General features: G+C 31.9%; 1 long non-coding RNA gene across 1 annotated transcript; it reads left to right on the forward strand.

Annotated features, from left to right (window-relative positions):
* The first annotated feature begins 2866 nt into the window (after positions 1-2866).
* Positions 2867-7839, forward strand: LOC143052637 (uncharacterized). The gene is made up of 2 exons (XR_012971190.1): positions 2867-3103; positions 6860-7839. It is a non-coding gene; the product is annotated as an uncharacterized LOC143052637 (long non-coding RNA).
* The last annotated feature ends 2324 nt before the right edge of the window (positions 7840-10163 follow it).

The raw sequence follows: 10163 nt of genomic DNA on the forward strand, positions 1-10163 counted from the left end.
GTACTATAAATGATTCATAATTGTCAATGGCATTTGTTATCTTAGCAAGTACTAAACTATTCCCACAAAAGTTCCCGTAAATTTTGACGTCGTCATAAAAAATATCTGACGTCACAATGGAAAAGTAAACAACCGATACCGGAAACACCGGACGTAACTTGCACGAGAGGCACTATTATGGGTTTTGATGCACCTGATATGGGTTATCAGCCCGGGTGGGAAATTATGGCTTGTGTACTGCCGCTCATTAACACATATGCAAAAGCTATCATATCAATGCTAAGTATATGATAAATAGAGATTAATACATGGCCTTTTCCATATAAGGGTATCATCCCGAGACCCCCATATCAGCCCGAGACGGAGTCGAGGTGCTGATATGGGTCGAGGGATGATACCCAGGATGATATGGAAAAGGCCATGTATTAATCACTTTATCATATATTTCCGACAATAGTTTTATGTAAGGCAAATAATCAAATGCAATAACTAAAACTTTATAAAGAAGTTAAATTATGAATCAAATATGCTATAATTGTCCAACAACAGCACCATTACCTCCATATATATTTATGGTAACATTTCCTATAGAGGCATTTTGAAACATTGAAAATTTGGAAGAGTTTTATTATCATTACTACTCCATGTTTGTTGTACTATAAAATGATTCATAATTGTCAATGGCATTTGTTATCTTAGCAAGTACTAAACTATTCCCACAAAAGTTCCCGTAAATTTTGACGTCGTCATAAAAAATATCTGACGTCACAATGGAAAAGTAAACAACCGATACCGGAAACACCGGAAGTAACTTGCACGAGAGGCACTATTATGGGTTTTGATGCACCTGATATGGGTTATCAGCCCGGGTGGGAAATTATGGCTTGTGTACTTCCGCTCATTAACACATATGCAAAAGCTATCATATCAATGCTAAGTATATGATAAATAGAGATTAATACATGGCCTTTTCCATATCAGCCTGGGTATCATCCCGAGACCCCCATATCAGCCCGAGACGGAGTCGAGGTGCTGATATGGGTCGAGGGATGATACCCAGGATGATATGGAAAAGGCCATGTATTAATCACTTTATCATATATTTCCGACAATAGTTTTATGTAAGGCAAATAATCAAATGCAATAACTAAAACTTTATAAAGAAGTTAAATTATGAATCAAATATGCTATAATTGTCCAACAACAGCACCATTACCTCCATATATATTTATGGTAACATTTCCTATAGAGGCATTTTGAAACATTGAAAATTTGGAAGAGTATTATTATCATTACTACTCCATGTTTGTTGTACTATAAAATGATTCATAATTGTCAATGGCATTTGTTAACTTAGCAAGTACTAAACTATTCCCACAAAAGTTCCCGTAAATTTTGACGTCGTCATAAAAAATATCTGAAGTCACAATTAAAAAGTAAACAACCGATACCGGAAACACCGGAAGTAACTTGCACGATAGGCACCATTATGGGTTTTGTGCACGAGATGCATCCTGATATGGGTTATTGGCCCGGGTGGGAAATTATGACTTGTGTACTTCCGCTCATTACACATATGCAAAAGCTATCATATAAATGCTAAGTTTATGATAAATGTAGGTATAAAACAGATTATAATACTTAAGATTATTTGCAAGGTCTTTAAAGGGCTCGCCGAAAAATTCACACACGTATGTACCCCGTGTCTCCATTGCAGCCCCCCCCTCCTTTTGCCCCATTTTTTTTTTTTGCATTAGAGTTTCTTAAAAATATTATGGAATTTATTAATATTGATTTCTTGTATTTCTTATGGTACAAATGTTATTTATTATTCGTTTCATACGAAATTGCCTCCAAAAGAATCAATGCAGTTTTTTAATAATATTCAATGTATACACAGGTACTCTTTTTTGTGTTTTGACACAGTCCCCACATTTAAAGTGTAATTTGTCGACCTCAGCGTCGTGAATATACCTTTTCGTAACATGTCTATTGGTAAAATGTATTAAGAGAATTTCCTTATAAATGGACACATTAACATGAACCAAATAATCTTTCTGAAACGTGTGTATTTGATCATCACAGTGCTCGAGAAAAAGATTAATGTTATTCTAAACTCCTTGTTTAAACAAAATATCTCAGTAAATGTATAGCTTGCAATATTCACACTTTTCGCACGTACAACTACATTGAAGGTTATCTAAAATAAATATGCATTACATAACAAATAATGTTATCAAGTAAAGTCTAGCTCAAAATATTTATAAGTATAGAGCAGTACTTTTTGAAGTTGAAAAGTGCATTTTCAATAAATGTTATATTTATTTTTGTTGTGACAAACATTTCCCAGAATTAGTTTTGAAGACATATCCTGTTATAACTTGTATATAAAGGAAAATTACAAAAATACTGAACTCTGAAGAAAATTCAAAAGGAAAGTCCCTAATCAAATAGAAAAATCAAATGATAACATCCTCCATTTAATAATAACAGAGTATGTTGGCGAGGCAAACAAATCATCGTATTGAAGAACATAAGAAAGGAATTTAATTTATTATGAAGTGAACGTTTTGAATTATATTAATATTCTTGTTTGTGTTTTTTATAAAATATATAATTGGAAATACCTGCGATTAAGCTGAGTTTGTACGTTTTAAGAATTTCTTTATACTTTCCCTTTCACAGCACGCAGTTATAAGTATGTGCTTCTATAAACATGACAAGTTTATTCACTAAAAATATTCTATTTCTTACCGCCAATATCCAAAAAGGTTCAATTGATATTGGGTGTAAAAGTATACTTGATAATCTCTGGTCAGGACAAACTTTACCTTTGTTCATTAAATGGCAATATTCTAAACAGAAAAGTTGATATCAATTTCTTTTGATTCTTAGTAGGTTATCTGTGTTATCATGTTGGACTGTTTTCATATCACAAATTGAACGTGGCAATTATACCACGTCTCCTTATTTTGTCCTTTTTTTTTCTCCTTTTCATTCAAGATAAATGGGTTGACGTGTGGACGAATTTATGGAACTTAATACGATAGTCGTCGTCAACCGTTTAGTCTGCCGATTTAGTCGCTGTGATAACTGAGAAAAGGTAAGTTCTTCGAGATATTTCACTTCTTACAAATTAATGCCAAAGAAATAAAGAAATGTTTTATTGGAAATGATTGACTAGACACACGGAATTCGAATATTATGTACACAATATAGATATCTTATTTTGAAATGATTTATTTTAGAACAGCACACTTTTCTCTTTTTAAAAAAAATAATAACACGATTCGGTTTGCCTAAAAGTACCCTCCTTTTAGAGTTATGGAGTTAACGCTCGTTAAATTAAAATTCTTATGTTTGTTTGTATCTACAATATTTTGAAAAACCTTTAAACCTTCATGTATCTTTTCAAATTTAATGTTATTCCAGAATTATATTTCATAGTTTGTATCATGCTACTGTATCATATCTGAAGTTTTTTCTAAAGGGTCATGTACATGATGTAAAGTGGTATACTTCTGACAAAGATTTTCATGTTATTTCGCCTGTTTTCGACAGTACACTTAACATTTATATTGTATGTGAGAATGATTATCGAAGACTTACTCGAATTCCACAATTTTAAAATAAGTTTGTTTCATATTATATAATTTGTTGAATTTCATGTCCTATCCGGTCATAATTGTTCTAATATAAATGTAATGAAATATTCGAATCATCACCAACGATGTATCCTTTGAGCAATGTCCATTTTTCCCTCGACCTTTAAACACGATAGTGTAACAATTTGTCAACAAGTATGCATATAAAACTAAACAACAGTATACAGAAAACTATACAGAAAACTGAGCAAAGCAAAGCCCGCCGAAGATATAAAGTGATCTGAGATGCTCAGAATAAGTACGCAGATCGTAGAGCCGACAACATGGACAAATATAACAAAAATGAACCTCCAGTGTAAACATATTCATTCACGGTTTTCGAATGGCCCAAAATTGTCAGTTTTATCTGTAGCATGCACGGCAGGTACGATAACCTTTGGAATCGCTCCTTTCGGTTTTAATGTGAATCCTTAAATGTGTGGGTGTGCTATCGTGATTTGTTTTCTTTATCAATTTTTATTTTTATTTAACAGACAGCGATAGTTTCTTTGTTACTTTTAAAGATTATTTTAAGAACACGTCATTTTGTTTTCAACAGACAAAGATTATCTCTTGTCGACCAACCCTTCTGCCTATGATGATGCATGTACTAATCAACTTTATAGTACATGTTTGTACCGTCATTTAAATATTATGGATGAAAGAAATACACATAAAATTGAGAAAGGAAATGTGGAATGTGTCAAAGCGACAACAACCCGACCATAGAGCAGACAACAGCCGAAGGCCACAATGGGTCTTCAATGTAACGAGAAACATCCGCACCCTTTAAGCGTCCTTCAGCTGGTCCCTTAAAAAATATGTATACTAGTGCAGTGATAATGGACGTCATACTAAACTCCAAATTATACACAAGAAACGAAAATTAAAAATCATGCAAGACTAACAAAGGCCAGAGGCTCCTGACTTTGGACAGGCGCAAAATTGCGGCGGGGTTAAACATGTTTATGAGATCTCAACCCCCCCCCCACCCCCCCCCACCCCCTTATACCTCTAGCCAATGTAGAAAAGTAAACGAATTACAATACGCACATTAAAATTCAGTTCAAGAGAAGTCCGAGTCCGATGTCTAGAGATGTAACAAAATAAAAGAAATAAAATGACAATAATACATATATAAATAACAACAGACTACTAGCAGTTAATTGACATGCCAGCTCCAGACCTCATTTAAACTGATTGGAAGAGTATGTTTTATGTTCATATTCTAAACTATAGTATTATGCATGCGTAGCGAAATAATCGCAATATGCACATGTTATATTCTTTTAGCTAGATTTTTAATCGTTCCCTTTTTAAATTAAATTGCTGAAGAATTAAAAACGCTGGTCTACATTGATAAAATTATTCACACTTGTGATGTAAAATATATTAAGAAAGACTTTAACTGTTGTTCTTCGGCAATATCATCAAAAATATATTTTAGAACAAATCAACGAACTTATTAAATCATGATTCCAATATCTGCCTTGTAATTCGCATCACTATCATTTGTCCTGCTAGATAATTTTTACATAAATAGAAATTTGTTCTCGGAAACACGGAAACCCGTATTACATTTTCGCTGGGTGCGATGCGTCATCGTTTGAACTGTAATTTGGATGGGGAAAATACATTGTAGAAGTCATGTCTACTTTGATATATCCATGGCGTTAAAACACTTACTCCCTGTGTTTTGTTTGAAATGATTTTAAACTTTGATGTATGATTTATTTTTAATTTTTGTTTATTTTAAACTTTAGTGTATGATTTATTATTAATTTTTGTTGAAGCTTTTTGTTAGATATTATAAAGCAAAGTACATTTAATTCGAACTTGCGTGTTAATTAACTGTTTACACCATTCGTATTGCTTTTCTGTAATTCAGTGTGTAAGTATTTTGTGGCGTATCACGTCTTACTTTTTGTAAAACTCAGTGTAAAAATATATTTTCCTTCGGAACATGTTGTGCAATTACAACATTTATATTTAAATTTCCCTCCGTACGTTATTTTGTGGAGCCATTTTTTCCTAGGTTATAGCTCATGTTTTACATCTACCTTTTTTTTTTTTTAATTTAATATTATTTATATTTTGTCATATATGAAATTTATTTGTTAAGTGTTTGATTACTTTTTTTATTGTTTATGTGTCTTTTTTTATTGAGTTACGCCATTGCAAATGATATTTTGAAGTATGTTGTAATGTGACACTGATATTCCATGTATGTATGAAGGTGACGGTTGGCGCCTGTATAATGGTTTAAACCCAGTCCAATTGTTTGCATGTTGCCTTAGTCAGTAACATATTTTTCAGAAATTGTCGTTTATTGCACATTTTGAGAGGTGTGTTATTGGCACTCATACCGCATTGATCACTTCTATTTGACATTTTCAAGATCATGTGTCACCCAAAAATTTCGAAAACGACCTGATGTACCAATCTGAAGAAATAATCAATTTATATATAAGTGTATAAGAAAATGCAAAAACATGACCGTTACCTCATTTTCTAAGTTGGGACCAAAGTACCTCTATGGACAAGATTCTAGGTTTGTACGGCTTACGATTTATGAGCTATTGAAAACATAACTACAAATTTATTTGGGTAAAGGTAAATCTCTCCTATTATGTTTCGATCCAAATCAGCCATCAAATTTCCAGGAATTGATAAACAAATACTTGTAATATAAAACAGAATTGTGTTGTTATCTTTTTTGGTTACGGAAGAGATGCATTAGCATTAAAAACTGGAGATATTTTCTACAATAAAGAAATCTTTTATTAAGCAAGATGAAGTTTTAAAGCACAAAAACAGTTCGAAATAATATCTTAAATATCTAAGCGACATCTTGCGAAACAATTTCATACCGCAAGTAAAGGGTTTGTTGGAAGAAGAAAAAAAATAATGATTAAAACAAAATCAATGTCTTTCCTTAGAAAAGTGGAACGACCTTAATATCAGGTAATATTATCGATAATATTTGATCATTATCGACGAATGTTACTTTAAGAAATGTGATTAGTTTTTTTTCGACAAATTATTTCAAAGAGTTAATTATCAAAAAGAAGTTGAAGACTATGAAGAACCGTTTTTTTTTATTTATTAAATTGTTGAAAATTCTTTTGCATTTTTTTTTTGTTTTTTTTTTTTGAGGAATTATATCCATCAGAACATGAATTCAGTATCCTTGAATGTGAGGATTTATGTTTCAGGGCAGTATGTCAATATTTAAAGGTGAAAGAAGGATTGTGTTGGTAGGCAAGACAGGGACAGGAAAGAGTTCTACCGGGAACACCATTCTTAATCAAACAATATTCAGAGCTGAAGCATGTGTCCTGTCTGTGACTGGTAAATCATCATTTGGGACAAGAACACATAACAATAAACAACTGACTGTTGTCGACACACCAGGAATTATGGATACGCATCGCGATGAGATTGAAATAAAAACAGAAATCATTAAAAGTATAGGCATTTCTGTACCTGGTCCACATGCAGTTCTCTATGTCATGAGGGTAGGCGATAGGTTTACACGGAATGAAAGAACTTGCATAGAAATGTTCACAAAGGTGTTTGGAGAGAACATTTTTAACTTTGTTATAGTGGTATTTACGAGAAAAAATGACTTAAATGGTACACAATTATCTGAATATGTGTCGAATGCTCCTGGACCATTGCAAGACCTTTTGAAAAAATGCGAGTATCGTATGCTTGCTATAGACAACGAAGGCACTGATGAGCAAAAATTACAGGCAGTGAATGATTTGCTTGAAATGATTGACACCATGATTTGTGATCATTCATTTTACACAAATTATGTGATTAAATGTGCTGAAGAGGCTTTTTTGAAAAGCATGAAAGAAATAGGACAGGCTGCAGATGTGCGAAAGGAAATACAGAGAGAGGGGACTAAAGTGATGCAATACTTGATTAGTGCTGGAATAGGTAGTATTGTTGGATCGTTATTTACTGGTGCGGCAACTGTTGGACCGTCCGCTTTTATTGCTGCGGTGTTTTCGATGTGTTCAATTCTATAATGGATATTTTTTGTGTTGAAAATATTTCCAGTTTGACGATGGATAATCGACATGAATATTGTTTTATAATGTCCCCTCATTATGCATCATTTTGAATACGTATCGTTATCATTTAAGAGTTTTCCAATATAATGAACGTGGTTATATTATGAATATTTCATGTTTAAATCAGTCATTCTAAACATTTCTCCCCATAGATTCAATAAGGCAAGTACCAGCGAAACTTATTACTTCCATGAAGAGTTATTACAAAGGGAAAAGATTAACATTGGTAAAATAAGTTGACAGAATCCTTCTTGCATAAAAACCTGTTGAATTCTGTTGACATTAAATGCCTTAAAAGTAAGATCCAGTCAAAATCGGGGAATTGAAATTTACACAATTCGACTCCTACAGGAATCCAATATCAATTGTTATACTGGTCGGGTTGTGCCTCTTCGTCACATTGCCGATTTCCCTTCTCTATTATATTTGATTTGATAATTGACACTTTGTTAATGGCATTATTATATCAAATAACCTCAAATAAAGTGATCCTTTTGACTGTTATGTTATGTTAATTTATTTTTTGTTTTTGTTTAAGTTTTGTCTATCTCAATTTTAATGTATTTTAGCGTTTTTACTGCTTAAATTTTAGTTTCAGCAACAGATTCTGTAGGCATCATATACATAATATATGATTTCTATGACTATGATTTAATTGGAATTTTTCGTCCACATCAATAGAAATATAGATGAATTAATCTTCACAATGCTCTTCATATAATTCATTACATTTTGCTTTGATGAAGTAATATATATTTATATATATGTTTATAAACTTATTATTACATTTTAACGGCTGTTTGTTCGCGATGTTTAAATACTCAGAGTCTGTTGCAGCTACTTAATAACTCTGTCAATTTAAAATATTTATAAATTCAGATCGTTCAGTGCTGTCTATTTGGTAATTTTATTGACGTAATCATTCTTATACCGTCATAATTGTCGTTCCCGTTAAAGTTTTAGAATTGTGCTAGTTCATATTGCACAATATTATTTGTATTTAAAGCATATATTTGAACTGTCTGTTGTAATAAGCCATATAATCTATTTCATGTTTAATAATTTTTTAGAATGGTGCAAACGTCCTAACGGATGTTCGGTTTGACTTTTTTATTGTATAAATTTCAAGATTGTAACAGTTTAATCTTAAGAAGACTTAAAGATGATTCATTTAATATCAGAATCTCACTGAGGAAGGATATCTGTTATCCGAAATATTAATAAATAATTACATTAATAGTTACCTTTTTTTGTATTTGGAGTTGTTGTGTACACTTTGTTAGGCGTTTATATAATTTATTCATTATGTACACGTATCGTTACTCGTAACGATCCAGCGCCCTCTTGGGGAAAATCGTTGACTACTATTCAGACGTTTTATATATATATATATTATATAGAAGTCTATAAAAAGGACCAACCATAAAATTAACTCTGTGCCGGTTCGTCTAGAACAAACGATACTGTGCAGATTAGGAAAAAAATATATATCAATCTAAAAATTTGCATAATGGTACTAGTATAAGTTGGTATTATACGAAAATGTTGTTATTAAATCGTTTTGACAAATATATTGGCCTAACAAATCGCCTTTGTCAGGGTCAATAGTTTTAACATTACGGATTGTAGGTGTAGAAAAGATCAGTTACACAGGTAAGTTTTGATTGATTGATTTTAATTCATAATCTTGAACAACAAAATATAAACAATACTCGATATTCTAATATACGTGACTGTATAATAATATTCCGAAATGAGTGAAAAATAAAACTAATTATTTCTTCTTGATTGCCTGGAAACTCAAAACGGCATCAATAAGATATACTTAGTTTTATGGATTATGGATTAAAATCAATCCACCCAAACTTCCCTGTGTTACTGATCTTTTTAACACCTATAATCAGTATTGTTTAAACCATTGACAATGTATTCATAAATATATTTTATATTTACAATTATGTATTTCTCTGTGTGATTGTTCTTAAATTTGTTTGTACTGTATTCCTATCAGTGTTGTCATGTCAGCGGTATATTTCACATTCATTCGCCATATAATCAGGTTCAATCCACCATGTAATCACCCTGTCCTAAATTTGGCTGCTGTTCTTTACAGTCCGTTTCTATGTATGTTGGTGTTTGCTTATGTTATAGTTTCGTTTCTGTTGTTTCATTGTTTTCGTTTTACAGTTTTACGTTTCTATCAATATAAATATAATACCCGGATTTGTACAAGTAATCAAATTATGAATCGAATGTATAGTACTGTTGTCTTTATTAGATATGTGATAAAAGTAAAACAAAGTAAAATGTGCATACATGATTAGGTTAACTAGTAGTATATATGCAAGCATTGATCTAATAATTTCAAAGCGTAACAATTAGAAGAAAACCGTTTCGTATTTCTTTAACGATTATATTCCGGTGGCGTCTCATG

Source organism: Mytilus galloprovincialis, chromosome 11, assembly GCF_965363235.1.
Source record: "Mytilus galloprovincialis chromosome 11, xbMytGall1.hap1.1, whole genome shotgun sequence".
NCBI classification, from domain to species: Eukaryota; Metazoa; Mollusca; class Bivalvia; order Mytilida; family Mytilidae; genus Mytilus; species Mytilus galloprovincialis.